Raw genomic sequence first — 13,862 nt, forward strand, 5'->3', positions numbered from 1 at the left:
TGATCCTGACCCTGGGGATGGTATTCAGAGGGAGGAACACATGGGAGATGGATGTCAGGGAGATGGGGTGACTCCATCAGGAGAGACGTGATATTCCTCCCCCTCAGATGAAGAAGACCCTATGATTCCCAAGGTTTTAATGGCATGTTGTCATTTTATAGGTTCTCCCAGTGGTAAAACTTTGAAACCCCTTCTTCTCCATCACCTCAGCAAAGACACCATTCACACCTCGTACATACACAAGACCTTCAACATCTCCTGGTTTTGATGGTTTCAATTTTTATAAAGATTTAAAACCCAATAGCTTTGAAAAGTTCAGAACACCTATGAACTACAAGTCCCATAAAGTCTCAAGTGCTGAGACAAGGAAGATAAGGCATTTAATAAGGAATGAAAGTAACATCCAGCTGAATGCACAGTCTAGCTGTCATAACAAAGATCAGCTGAACAGGACCCGTAATTCAGATGGCGAGTTCCCATTCAGAAAGAGAGAAGGAGGCTGCCGAGCAGCAGAAGTAAACGGGAGGAGGTGAGCTATGCTGGGCAAGCAAGATTCCTACAAGCATTTGCTTGCAGACACACCTACCTGGGAAGAAAGGAGACCGGGAAAAGTACTGCAGTTGTTCCGAAGGGACTGCCAGAGTGTCAGCAGCCACGGCGAGCCTGTTGGGAGCCTGGTCCAGAGTAAGCCATGTCGCCACACCAGCGCACAAGAGCGAAGCCGACGCTGGAGCCAAGTGAGGGTCAACAAAGCCGGAGAAGCTTTCACAGAGCTCCAGCTTCACAGCATTAGCATGCCACGATCCGGAGACACCAGAAAACACTGGTGAGTCTGCCATTGAGCAATGGGAACCCTGGGGCATGCAGACAGGCATATGGACAATTGAATGTGTCATTTGAATACCGACCAATTAAAAATGAAAGTGAAGTCCTGTACTTGTCCCTTTACTTTAATAAATTTATATAGCGCAGCCACTGACCGGGAGGCTTAAGGGCGCCAGACATCAAGGACAAAATACAGACACTCAGGAGCCGTACAAAGACAAACTATGAGCGAATTTAACAACCAGAGAGGTGTTTAATTAAACAGAAGGGTTTTTAATCTGAGAGGTCAATTTAGGGAAGGAACAAGTTACTTACCTGTAACTGTTGTTCTCCAGCATGGGTCTGGCATGGATTCACATGCTCATGAATATTCCCCGTCGTCAGGCTGGGAATCCTCGGTAAAGAAAAAACCAGTATCAGTTTCGTTTCTGATCTGTCTTTCGTAGTAATAACCAATCACTGGTCTCTGCGTCATACTGACCACAGCCAATGACTGCCCTCTACCTAAGCACCGCCTCTGGCAGCCATCTTCAGATTTGGAAGCACGTGAAGTGGCAGTATGACCAAGTGAAGAGCCGCAGAGGGGTAGGCGGGAGGGTTCGCATGTGAATCCATGCCAGACCCATGCTGGAGAACAACAGTTACAGGTAAGTAACTTGTTCCTTCTCCAGCATGGGGTCTGGCATGGATTCACATGCTCATGAATAAAGAATACATAGCAGTACACACATGCACAACCACGGGAGGTGGCAAAGGCTCAACATTAAGCATCACATCAACTCAACATTAAGCATCTTACCTCCTCACCAGGCTCACCTCAGGCGAACAGGTTGCGCAGCACTGCTTGGCCGACCCTGGACTCCTCCCTGGAATCCCGGTCGACGCAGTAGAATTTCGTGAAGGTGTGCGTCGACCTCCACGTAGCAGCCCTGCATATGTCCAGCAGGGGCACACCAGATAGGAACGCCGTGGTAGCTGCGATCGCTCTGGTGGAATGGGCTCTCGGACGGCCAGGCAGCGGTCGGTTTGCCAACCGGTGACAGTACATGATACAGCCGGAGAGCCATCTGGAGATGGAAGCCTTCGAGAGAGCCTTCCCCTGATTGACAGGTCCAAAGTTCACAAAGAGTTGTGACGTCTTCCGAAAACCTTTCGTGCGGTCCACGTAGAACTTCAGCGCTCTAGCTACATCCAGCGAGTGCAAAGTCCTCTCAGCCGGCGACGAAGGCGACGGGAAGAACACAGGTAACACCAAGGGTTCGTTGAGATGAAAGTCCGACGGTACCTTGGGCATGAAGGAGGGGTGCGTCCTGAGCACTACCCTCGTGTCGTGGAAAGTCAAGTACGGGGCCTTGCAGGAAAGGGCCTGGATCTCTCCCACTCGTCGTGCGGAGGTGATGGCCACGAGAAAAGCTGTTTTCCACGATAGAAACTTCAACGGGGCCGAGTGCAGAGGCTCGAACGGAGGTCCCATGAGTTTGGTCAGCACCACGTTGAGCTCCCACGCCGGGGCCGGAGCCTTCACCGGCGGGAACGATCTGAACAGTCCCTTCATGAACTCTTTCACCAGACGATGAGACCACAAGGACGTCCGGCCCGTGGTTCTGGTGTATCGGGAGATCGCAGCAAGATGAATCTTGATGGACGCGTGTGCCAGACCAGCTTTGGCCAGCGTCAGCAGGTACGGCAGCACTTGGGGAGCCGTAATCCGTAGAGGGTTAATCTTCTGTGCGTGGCACCAGACAGAAAACCTCTTCCATTTGTGTCCGTAGCATTTAAGAGTCGAGGACGCCCTGGCCTTTGCAAGAACCTCTCTGCAATCGGCCGGTATGTCGTATCCTCCAAACTCTAGCGCTGCAGGAGCCAGGCCTGCAAGTTCAGCGACTTCGGGTCGTGGTGGAGGATGGCGCCTCCTTCCCTGGAGAGTAGATCCGCGTCCGCCGGCAGCTTGATTGGCGGGGACGCCGACAAGTCCAGAAGGTCCGGGAACCATATCTGCCTCGGCCACGCAGGTGCGACGAGGATCATCCTGCACCGTGACCTCTTGAGCTGGTTGACGAGCCGGATTAGCAGAGGCAAGGGAGGGAACGCGTAGAGGAACAGGCCCTCCCAGGGGAACGAGAAAGCATCGCCCATGCTCCTCGTCTGGGGAAACCTGCTGGCGAACCTCCGGCACTTGGTGTTCGTCGCCGTCGCGAACAGGTCGATCTGGGGTGTGCCCCACCGTCGGAAGAGGCGATCCACCAGATCCTGCCGTAGTTCCCACTCGTGGCACGAGCGCAGCTCCCTGCTGAGTGAGTCGGCGATGGTGTTTTTTATCCCTGCCAGATGAAACGGCACCAGAAGAATCCCTTGGGCGACGGCCCAATGCCACAGGTCCTGCGCCTCCTTGGACAGCGCTGGGGACCTGGTTCCGCCCTGTTTCCTGATGTAAAACATGGTGGTGGTGTTGTCGGTGAAGATCCTCACCACCTTGCCCTTGAGGGACGGAAGGAAGGACCTGAGGGCCCAAAACACTGCACGGAGCTCCAGGACGTTGATATGCAGGGACTTCTCCGTCGGGAGCCAGAGTCCCCTTGCGTGCAGATTTTCGGTGTGCGCTCCCCACCCTTCTAGGGAGGCATCCGTGGTCACAGTCACCTGGTGGGCTGGGGTCTGGAAGTCCATGCCCGCCGTCAGATGCGCGCGGGTGCCCCACCACCGTATCGCTCGTCGGAAACTCTCGTCGAGCTTGATCCTTTCCTCGAAGCTGCCCGTCGTCTGGATCCAGCGCGCATCCAGGAACTCTTGCAACGGGCGCATCCGGAGCCTGCACATGGGAATGAGGTAGATGCAGGAAGACATCATCCCGAGGAGGGACTTGATGGACCTCACCTTGGCCGCGTCGGCCACCAACATCCGTTGCACCTTGCCCAGGATGGTCCTGGTCCTCTCCTCCGACGGGGAGGCCAGAAGGGACACTGTGTCGAGCCTCGCTCCCAGAAACAGTGCGACTTGCGCGGGCACCAGGTGGGATTTGGCGTAGTTCACGGAGAATCCCAGGTCCGTGAGGAGTTGGACGGTCCTTGCCGTGTGGACCACGGCGAGCTCCCTCGTCTTGGCGCGGATGAGCCAGTCGTCCAGGTAGGGGTAGACGTGAATCCCCTCGCGGCGCAGCTGCGCCGCCACCGGTGCGAGGCACTTGGTGAAAACCCTGGGTGCCGACCGCAGTCCGAAGGGAAGGGCTTTGAACTGGTAATGACGCCCTTGGACCACGAATCTGAGGAATTTTCGGTGCCCCTTTAGGATGGGAATGTGGAAGTAGGCATCCTCCAAATCCAACGACGATAGGAAGTCTCCTTCCTCCAGCTGACCCAGGACGTGCTGGAGGGTGACCATCCGGAACTTCTGCGCCTTGATGAACTTGTTCAGGCGTCGCAGGTCCAGGATGGGGCGCCATCCTCCCGTCTTCTTCTTCACGAGGAAGTAACGCGAGTAGACTCCGGAGCCCCGAAGCCTCTTTGGGACGAGTTCGATGGCGCCCTTTCTGAGCATCGCCTTTACCTCCAGGAGAAGTTGAGGGACGTGAAGTTCTTTCCTGGCCACGGGGGGGACGCGCGGGCACCTTCTTTGAAACTCGAGCGCGTGGCCCCGGGCCAGGGCGTCCAGCACCCAACGGTCGGTGGAGATGGACTCCCACACGCTGACGAAGCCCGCCAGCCGGCCTCCCACCGGGGTGCTTCGGTGGGGGCCCGACCCCACGGCCGGTTCAATCCTGCTTGGACGCGGCCTTGCCGCCTTGGCCTCCTTGGCGACGACGGCGGGGTCCGCCAGACTTGCCTCGTCCTCTGTAGGCCTCTTGCGACGACGAGCGGGCCGCTTGACGGTAGGAAGCGAAACCGCCGCCGGAACCTTTGGAGGCGCCCTTGCCTCCGCCGCTCCGAAAGGGCGTCCGCCGTTGCTGTAGTACTCCAAGGGCCCGGGCCGTCTCAGTATCCGCCTTGATGGCCTGAAGGGAATCGTCCACTGTCTTCCCAAACAGGTTGTTCCCGTCGAAGGGCATGTCCAGGACCCTGGTCTGGACGTCCTGCCGAAAGTCCGTAGCCTTGAGCCATCCGCGACGTCGAAGGCAAACGCCGTTGCCCATCTGGCGGAACCCAGTGTCGGCGATGTCCGTCGCCACGGTGATGGCGTGGTCCGAGGCCACCTCACCTTCCTGCAGGATCTCAAGGGCCTCCGCCCTCTTGTCGTCCGGCAGAAAATCCAGCAGGGGAGCTATCTTGTACCAGAGTTCCCTGTCGTAGCGGGCCACGATAGCCAAGGCGTTGGCCGCTTTAATCGTCGTCGCCGCCGACGAGATGACTCTGCGTCCCATGGCATCCAATTTCTTTCCCTCGCCGTCCGGCGGGGAAGTCGACGTGGAGGCCGCACCCCCCCCGCTTTCTTCCTGGCTGCCGCGGAGACGACGGAGTCCGGGGTAGGCTGCGCCCGGAGGCATAGGGGGGCCGAGTCCGGGACCCGGTACTTTTTCTCGTACCGGTCTCTTTTCGCTGGCGTCGTGGAAGGGTTCTTGAGGAGGGAAAGGCCCTCATCCCAAATGTCGTCCAACAGAGGCACTGCGAGGACCGTCTTCCTCTTGGTCTCGCGCCGTTGGTAAAGGAAGCCTTCCTTTTTCTTCTCCTCAGGGCAGAGTTGGAAAAGCTCGGATGCCCTGGCGATCATTGAGTGGAACGATCCAATCTCGTCGGGCGGAGAAGCCCTGGTGGGAGGCGACGACGGAAAATCCTCGTCGTATGCCTCGTCGTCCGTACCCGTCGCTGCCGTGTCAGTCCCCGTATCATCCCCTCGGGTGGACGGGGAGGAGGGCTGGACGGGGCGCGACGGTTGAAAAGGAGGCGGTGGATGAATCCTTCTTTTCTTGGTAGGGGGAACACCAGAAGGTCCCGGTTCTGGATCCCCCGACGGGAGAGGTTCCTCCGTCGGTAACGGTAGTCTCGTCCTTATCTCGGAGCATAAGGACTGTATAGCCAACAAAATGGCCGCTGAGTTGTCTTGCGGCGCTGGCAGAGGGGAATCCGACGGGCGAGCAGGGGCCCCGTCGGTATCCTCGACGATGTCGTCGTCGTCACCTGCGTCGGGGCCCATTCCGACGGGCTGGTCTTGTTCCACGCCTAGGCCGTGGCTTAAGACCTCGATCAGTTCCTCTTCTGAGGTTGAGGCCGAATCTACGACGACGCCCTGCCCCCCCTTCTTCCCCACGGAGGGTTTCACGGGGGTCCTATCGATGGGCACGAAAGAAGACTCCCTCCGAGGAGGCAGGGAGATTCTGGGCCCCGAGGCCGCCACCACTGGTGCAGCCTCCACAGGCTGGGCCAGGGCCGCCGCGACCGTTTCGATAGAGGGCTTGGTCGAATGGATCAAGGCCTTCACCACCTTAGGTGCGCTCACCGCCTTATCCTTGAGGGAGGGGGCACTGCCACGCTCCTCCTCTGCCTTAGAGCTCGACCGGGGTCTCTCCAGGAGCTTCGCCGGGTGCTCGGCCTTCCTCTTACCCGACCCAGAGCGTTGGCTCGTGGTTGATGGTGCCGGGGAGGGTGCGCCCTGCCTGGCGCCCGTAGAGCCCGACCGTTCGGCGCTCCCGGTGCCAGCGGACTCGCGGTGCTTGGCCTTATGTTGGGCCCCCGTCGCCGGGGCGCCCTCAAAGGTCTTAGAAGACCGCTCAGATTTCTTCTTCTTCTCGCCAGACGGGCTCTTACCCTCCAGCCAGCTGGCGAGACGTTGATGGCGGTCCTTCATGGTCCGTTCCGACATGTTGCCGCAAAACGCACAGTCCTTCTCCACGTGCGTCTTGTCCCCATGAAGGCAGTAAAGGCAGAAAGAGTGTTCGTCCTCCTTGAAGACGTTCTGCAGCTGGCATCCAGGGCAGGCCCTGAACAGCTTTCCGGGCGTCGAGCTTCCCTTCTCCTGGGCCATCTCCGAGACCGGGCCTGAGAAGCTTCTGGAGTCCTCCGAAGTGTAGCTCGACGAAATCTTCACCCTTGAGGGGCACAGATGAATCCGACACGGGTCCCCGTTGATCGGATGTAGGATCGGTGGAGCTTGAGGCTCTTTTGACCGAAAGAATCGAAGTTTTTGTGAAAAAGCGCGAAAAAATAGCACTAACGCTCGAGAGCAATAGCACGAGGATCCCAACACATGAACGTGCGGTAAAAATCTGAAGATGGCTGCCAGAGGCGGTGCTTAGGTAGAGGGCAGTCATTGGCTGTGGTCAGTATGACGCAGAGACCAGTGATTGGTTATTACTACGAAAGACAGATCAGAAACGAAACTGATACTGGTTTTTTCTTTACCGAGGATTCCCAGCCTGACGACGGGGAATATTCATGAGCATGTGAATCCATGCCAGACCCCATGCTGGAGAAAGTAGGAACACGCATTGCCATTAGCAAAAAGAGTATTCACTAGAAACAAACATTAAGGAAGTTGAAGGGCAAGTTTTATACAAGTCTCTTTATCTGAGAAGTCAAGTTGGGGGAAGTTGGAACAAGCATTGCCACAAGCAAAAGCGTACTAATGAAGAAAGTCAATCCCCATATACAAGATGTCAATATGGGGGCAGTTGGAACTAGTAGCACCTGAAGCTAAACAGTGTGGAGGTACAACTGTGTTTTACTAAGGAGAACATCATTGTGGGAAGACAAGGTGTAAAAAAAAAAAAAAAAAACAACAACAACAGGCAGGCGAGCAAGATACCTGGCAAGAGAGTATATTAGGGGATCTGTGAGACCCAGAAGGGGAAAGAGGAAAATTGCGAACAGTGTAGGAAGTCCGTGTGGAAGAAGCCATCAGGCAGTTAGTTCTTTTGGGAAAAGATTCCTGGCATGGGAGTATACCAGGGGATCTGCAAAACTCAGAAGGGTAAATGAACACTGTGAACATTGTATGAGAAGTCTTTTGAGAAACCATGAGGCAATTGGTTGTTCTGGGGAAAGATACATGGCAGGAGAGTACACCAGGGGATCTGTGTGACCCATAGGGGACAATTCCTGGCAAGGTGGTATACCAGGTAAATCCTCTAAATCCGGTGAAAGGAAAACACTTTATATAAGAGAAACCTGGTAGGGGAGTACACCAGGAGATTTCAAAATGTATTGGAAAAAATACGTATTGCCATCCTGAACAAAGCATTAAGAAGGAGACATTTCATCTCCTCTTAAAAGACTCAGTGAAAAAGAGACATTTCATCTATTTCCAAAGACTCGTTGTTTGAAAGCAACATCTTTGCTACTTACCTGAAATAATCCTGGGGAAGGGAAATCAGGCCCCGGATATAGAGACTATGTTGTATTTTCTTATTTGTGAGTGTGAGGGTCAGATATCTTTTGGACACAAGGACGGATAGTGTAATTTTGACAACAAGACACAGACTGATCTATAGTTTTAGTTTCCTAGGTAAAGAAACTCTCTTTAGGATAGGGACAGATTTATGAGCATGTGAATCCATGCCAGACCCCATGCTGGAGAAGGAACAAGTTACTTACCTGTAACTGTTGTTCTCCAGCATGGGTCTGGCATGGATTCAGATGCTCATGAATATTCCCCGTTGTCAGGCCGGGAATCCTAGGTAAAGAAAAAAAATCAGTATCAGTTTAGTTTCTGATCTGTCTTTCTCAGTAGTAACCAATCACTGGTCTCTGGGTCATACTGCCCCCAGCCAATGACTGCCCTCTCCCTAAGCCCCGCCTCTGGCAGCCATCTTCAGATTTGGAAGCACGCAAAGTGGCAGTATGACCAAGTGAAGAGCCGCAGAGTGGTACGAGGGGGGGTTCGCATGTGAATCCACGAGCCACCCTCATCGTCTAAGGCAAACACCGTTGCCTAGCTGGCAGAAACCAGTGTCGGCAATGTCCGTTGCCACCGTAATGGCGTGGTCTGACGCCACTTTGCCTTCTTGCAAGATCTCCAGGGCCTAGGCCCTCTCGTCATCCTGTAGGAAGTCCAACGGGGGGGGCGAACTTGTACCATAACTCCCTGTCGTAGCGGGCCACGATCGCGAGGGCGTTGGCCGCCTTAATCGTTGTTGCCGCTGACGAGATAACTTGTCGTCCCATTGCATCCAGCTTCTTTCCTTCACCGTCCGACGGGGGAGTTGACGTTGAGGCCGATGGCCCCCCCCCCGCTTTCTTCTTGGCCGCCGCTGAGACGACCGAGTCAGGGTCGGTTGTGCCCCAAGGCACAAAGGGACCGCGTTGGGGACCCGGTACTACTTCTTGTACCGATCCCTCTTGGCAGGCGTCGTAGACAGGTTCTTGAGAAAGGCGAGACCCTCGTCCCAGATGTCATTCAGTAGAGGCACGGCGAGGACTGTCTTCCTCTTGGCCTCACGCCGTTGGTAAAGGAAACCTTCCTTCTCTTCGGGGCAGAGCTGAAAAAGCTTGGATGCCCTGGCGATCATTGCATGGAAAGATAGGATCTCGTCGGGCGGGGAGGCCTGGGCTGGGGGCGATGGGAGCTCCGTCCTGTCGTCACCGCCGTCGTTGGTACCCGTCGTGGCCGTGTCCGTTCCCGTGTCATCCCCAGGGACGGGGGACGTGGGTAAAGGCTGAGCAGGGCGCGAGGGCTGAAAAGGTGGGACTGGATGGATCTGTCTTCTCTTGTTCGGGGGGCTTCCCGCCAGGCCTTGCTCCGGCTCCTCCGTCGAGCCTGGTTCCGGATCCTCCGTCGGTGGTAAGGGCAATCTCATCCTTATCTCCGAACATAAGGATAACAAAATGGCCGCCGAGTTATCCTGTGGCTCCGGAAGCGACGGGTGACTAGGACCCTCGCCGTGCCCCCGTCACTCTCGTCGTCACCTTCGTTGGGATCCCTCCCGTGGGGACGGGCCTCCTCAACGCCCTCGTCGAGGCCCTCTAAGACTTCTACCAGCTCCTCCTCGGATTCTGTGTCCGTGTCCACAATGGCCACCGCCCCCCACCCTCTTTTTCCGCCGGGGTCCTCACAGGGGTCTTTTCGATGGGTCTGAAAGAGGCTTCCCTCCGCAGAGGCAGGGAGACTCTGGGCCACGAGGTCACCTCCACTGGTGTAGCCTCCACAGGCTGCGCCAGGGCCGCCGCGACTTCCTCGATAGAGGCCTTAGCCGGGTGAATCAAGGCCTTCACCACCTTGGGCGTGCTTGAGGCCTTCACCTTGGGGGGAGGGTCACCGCCTCGCACCCCCTCAGCTGAATCCTTCGAGATCGACCGGGGCCTCTCCAGAAGCTTACCCGGGTTCTCGGGTTTCCTCTTCCCCGAACCAGAGCGTTGGCTCGTGGTTGATGGTGCCGGGGAAGGCGCGCCCTGCCTGGCAGCCGAAGAGCCCGACCGTTCGGCGCTCCCGGTGCCCGCAGACTCGCGGTGCTTTGCCTTCTGTTAGGCCCCCGACGCCGGGGCACCCTCACAGGACTTAGAAGACCGGTCGGACTTCTTCTTCTTCTCACCTGACGGGCTCTTTCCTTCCGGCCAGTTGGAGAGACGACGATGTCGGTCCCTGATGGTCCGTTCCGACATGTTCCTGCAAAGCGCACAGTCCTTCTCCACGTGCGTTTTGTCCACATGAAGGCAGTAGAGACATTCCGAGTACTCGTCCTCCTTGAACACATTCTGCAGCTGGCATCCAGGGAAAACCCTGAACAGCTTTCCGGGCGCCGAGCTTCCTTTCTCCTGGGCCATGTTCGGGTAAGCCGCAGAAACCTCTGGAATCCTCCAAGAAGCGTAACTCGACGAAATCTACACCCTTGAGGGGCGTAGAAAAATCTGACACGGATCCCTGTTAATCGGATGTAGAGACGGTGGAGCTTGAGCCTCTATTTTTTTAAACTTTTATTTTTGTTGGCAGAGGCAAATGACACACACACAGCAGAGCAATTATGAAATGACAATCTGAGAAATCCACACCATATAGTAGCACGGACGAACAGTGTGAAATGGGCACATGAAGAATGAAGCACTACAGAGCATCTGGTAACCAAACACATGACAGTAAAAATTACGGTGAGTCGTTCACAGAGGAGCGATCATCAAGGCTATTAAGATAGCTGTTAAAGGAAGTCCAAATGTTTTTAGGCCTGGAGGGTACTGATGTATTCCTCCTCACAGTTCCGAGACCAAGTCACTAAGTTCAGCCATTTCCGGAAGGTAGGAGGGGCAGAGCACTTCCAGTTCTGCAAAACACACTTTTTGGCAATTATACAGCACACATTTAAGAGTTTAGCAGCTCCTCTGGCCCCCTCATCACCCCACGCCCCAAACAGTACACAGTTTTCAGGATCTCATCCCAGAATGGGGCTAGCCGCGGGCAGTCCCAGAACATGTGGAGATGGCCCGCATCCTCCCCTCCACAGCGGGGGCAGAGCCGTTGGTCGGAGCGGGCGAACCTGCATAGACTGCGCAGGGTTTAATATAGCCTATTCAGTAGTGTACAGTGTATAGTGCGGAATCGGAAATTCAGGGAGCCCCTGCTAGTGTGGGAGCACATTTTCCCCCACAGTTGGTCCGTACGTTCTACCTCCAGTTCGGAAGCCCAATCATCCCATGCCCTAGAGAGCTGCGGTGAGGCAGTTTTGAGAAGGAGTTTGTATAATGATGATACTACCCCGTGGGCCCCACCAGAGTTGGCAATGTAGGTAATCTCGGAGGGGTCGGGGGGTTCGTTGGGAAACTGTAGTATTGCAGCAGTTCCATCGGTGATCCCAAGTGGCCCGGCTTCCAAGTCTGTGGTGTTATGAATAGCCCATTCGGGTAGAAGTCAGTTAGGGCTAAGTACCCCAGGTTCCGCCAGTGTCGTGCCAGGGCTATGTCGTACCTGGGTTCCAACCCGGGAAACTGCCAGGTCGGGAGCCACTTGTAGTATGGGCGTTCCTCACTGCCTGCAGAAAATAACCGCCTCCAGGTCAATAAGGTGGTTCGGACTGGGTCTATGGGTGAGTCTGGCTTGTACTGGCGGTGTAAAATTAAGGTCATATTGGTGCCAGCGGCAGCGAGGATTTCTAGCTTGACATGCGGGCAAGGGGGAGGCCCAGGGTACCAGTAGGTGGCAAACTGTGCCTGCGCTGCTATCCAATACCGCATCAGGTCAGGAGCAGTGAACCCGCCTTTCTCGTAGGGAAGCGTCATGGCAATCCATTTTTTGCGCACTGCTTCAGAGTGCCACAGGAACTGTGCGCGCAGCTTGTGTAGGTCTGCGAAATATTTCTTGCCGGGCCATAAGGGGACATTTGTGAATGTGTACAATATTTTGGGGAGCAATATCATTTTAACCAGTGACAATCTCCCCGCTAGTGACAACAGGAGAGAGCGCCAGTGCGCTATCTTGGTCTCCGCCAGTTCTGCCGCAGCCTGGTAATTGTTAGCTAAGAGGGCTTCTTTGGTCAGAGACACCTGAATTCCCAGTTATTTGATCCCGTCAGGGGACCACCGGAGCGGGTACTCCGTGGCTGGTTGGAGCGTGGAGCCCGTGTGGGGGAAGAGTTTGGATTTGGTATAATTGATGGTGAAGCCAGAGTATGTACTAATACGGGTGATGTTGCGCGGAATAGGGTCAAGGTGGAGGTCTGGATCTCTGACGAACAGCAGCACGTCGTCTGCGTAGAGTGAGCTAATTTCGGGGGTGTCCTGTAATCGTATCCCTTTGCGTGAGTGGCGCTCCCTGACAAAGTCCGCCATAGGCTCAATGGCCAGTGCGAACAGGATCGGGGAGAATGGGCATCCCTGGCGGGTGCCTCTGAAGAGAGGGAACAGGGCAGACGTTTGAGAATTGACACGGACCCTGGCAACCAGGGAGGTGTATAGCAGTCTAATGTATGCAATCATCCTAGGCCCTATGCCCATGTTCTCCAGGACCAACCACATGTACTTCCAGGGCACCATGTCAAAGGCCTTCTAGGCATCTAGGGTGACCGCAACTGCACTCACATCTTGATTGATACGTGCCATAACGTTAAGAAGCCTCCTGATATTATGTAACGTGGATCGTCCGGGCACGAAGCCTGACTGGTCGTCGTGCACCATGTATGGCATAACAGGTAGGAAGCGGTTAGCGATCACCTTGGCAAAGATTTTTGTATCCAAGTTCATGAGTGAAAGGGGCCGGTATGATCCACAGTCATCGTTAGGCTTACCAGGCTTGAGCAGGACCTTAATAACGGCCTTGTGTAGTGACGGGGGAAGGGATCCCAACCGGAGTGACTCATTCCACACCCCAAGAAACTCAGGGGTCAGTATAGCCACATGCTCCTGATAGAATTCCGCCGTTAGCCCGTCGGGGCCCGGCACCTTTCATTTTGGGAGACTGGAGATAGCCTCCACTATTTCATCTAATGTAACGGGGGAGTCTAATTGGTCTCTCGTCGCTGGGGAGACGATAGTGGTGGGGATGTGTTCTAGGAGCTCCCGCATCTGGGAGTCACTATGTTCAGGGGGCTGAGAGTATAGTTCAGAGTAGAAGCCCATGAAGACCTCGAGGATATGCTGGTCGGACCACTGCATCATCCCCTGACTGTCCTTAACACAGGTAATTTGGGATTGGCCCCACTCCGCCCTCGCCAAATCGGCCAGTGTTTTGCCGGGTCGGTCACCCTCGCCGTATTTCCGTGCAGTCTGTGGCCGGTTGAAGTACTGTACTTCCCTATTGGCCTGCTAATTGAAGGTCTTGAGCTCCTCACTAATCTGGGAGAGGACAGCAGGGTCGACAGAGGCCGGATGGGCTCGCTCCAGGTCCCGTAGTTTGGTTTCAATGTGGGACAGGGTGGTTCTAATGGTTCTGAGGACTCCCGATTCCCTAGAGATGGGTGCCCCCCTAATGAAGGCTTTGAAGGCGTCTGAGCGGACCCCCAGGGTGGTGGCCTGTGGCAAGTTGTGCTCAAAGTAGGACTGAATATCAGCAAGGATGTCTGCCCTGAAGACAATGTCCTGCAGGGTGGCTGATTTGAAGCGCCATGTGTTGATGGTGGGAGCCGGTATTCCCAGTTCCAGGGATATCGAAATCAGTGAGTGGTCAGACAGTGTGCGTGCAAGTATACGTGA

At 55.4% G+C, this 13,862-nt stretch overlaps 1 protein-coding gene across 9 annotated transcripts in view; it reads right to left on the bottom strand.

The window, feature by feature from the left end:
- The window catches only part of ATG13 (autophagy related 13), a 1,946,514-nt gene that overhangs the window by 1,460,518 nt on the left and 472,134 nt on the right, over nucleotides 1-13,862 (bottom strand). The window lies entirely within an intron of this gene.

The sequence above is a fragment of the Ambystoma mexicanum genome, chromosome 11 (genome assembly GCF_040938575.1).
Source record: "Ambystoma mexicanum isolate Mex_15411 chromosome 11, UKY_AmexF1_1, whole genome shotgun sequence".
Taxonomy (NCBI): Eukaryota; Metazoa; Chordata; class Amphibia; order Caudata; family Ambystomatidae; genus Ambystoma; species Ambystoma mexicanum.